This window comes from Halichoerus grypus, chromosome 1 (assembly GCF_964656455.1).
Source record: "Halichoerus grypus chromosome 1, mHalGry1.hap1.1, whole genome shotgun sequence".
NCBI lineage: Eukaryota > Metazoa > Chordata > Mammalia > Carnivora > Phocidae > Halichoerus > Halichoerus grypus.
The window spans coordinates 44,335,792-44,336,965 of record NC_135712.1 but is presented as its reverse complement, the minus strand read 5'-3'; positions in this window follow the sequence as shown (position 1 = coordinate 44,336,965).

Genomic DNA, 1,174 nt, shown 5'->3' with positions numbered 1-1,174 from the left:
CGCCCATAGATCATAGTTTAAAAAATAACTTCCTTTCCTTTATTTGTTTTTGCAATTTTGCTTTAGTAATCTGCTTGCAAAATATACATAACCAACAGTATATATCCAGAAAAGTTTTCTTCCCTAAAGTGTGTGCTACAAATAACATCCAAATAAATCTCAGAAACTTTTCACATTCACAAAGAACATTACCATGCTGCAGACTTTGAGAAATATCCAGTTCCTTTATTTTCAATACTTCTTAAACTTAAGACTGTTTCAGAGTTTCATGATTGATAACCTATGGAACCTTAGGGAATTTTGGTTCAGATATTTGTTACCGGGAGTATATTGTCATCATGAATTTATTTGAATATTATTGATTTGTTAAATGCCTGAAGTTGGTTAAAATCATTATTTTGAGTTTTAATGATGTAATTACATTTTTAGGGTTTTTTTTTTTTTTTTGCTCTTTGGCATATGAAAATATAATAAAGTTGGAGGCGTTTGGATCAGGTAAAAACTATCACAGAAGGATCATAGTTCTCAGGGTATAAAACTACAAATCACTAAAGCATAGGTGAAAAGTATGTTAATGTAACAGCATGAATTATTGATACTTTGTCTACTCTAAAACAGGTACTGTTTCAAATTTATAAACAGCATAGAAGCATTTTAAGGTAAAATCAATGTCTTCTTGAAGCTCAGTTTATGAAAGATATTACATATTAATGAGATCTCAGAACTATCATTTTTGGTAGAGCTGCTGTTTCCCAGGTACCGAATTTCTTTATTTCACAGATAATTTATAAATTCACCAGAAATTTTTTATAGCAATGGTCTGAGGATACTAACCCTCCCTTGTTGAAGACTTCATAGTAATCTCACTAGGGCTGTTTCTTGGCAAGGAGAATGCATATTTTTCTTAAAACCAACTACCTTTTGTGGTCATTTAACCAATAACTAGTGTCAGATCTCAGCATGCTTCAGGATAACAAGTATAAATTTTGACTCAGGAGGATGAGACGTAACCTCCAAAATAATTGTGAATATAATCATACTTAGTTTGGTGGCTTTAAATATCAAAATATCATCTATAAGCATATTATTTTCAAATTTTTTTTTTCATCCTGGGTATCTCTCCTCAGATCCAACTGTGTGCTCCACTTGGATGTACATTAAATTCCTCAAACTT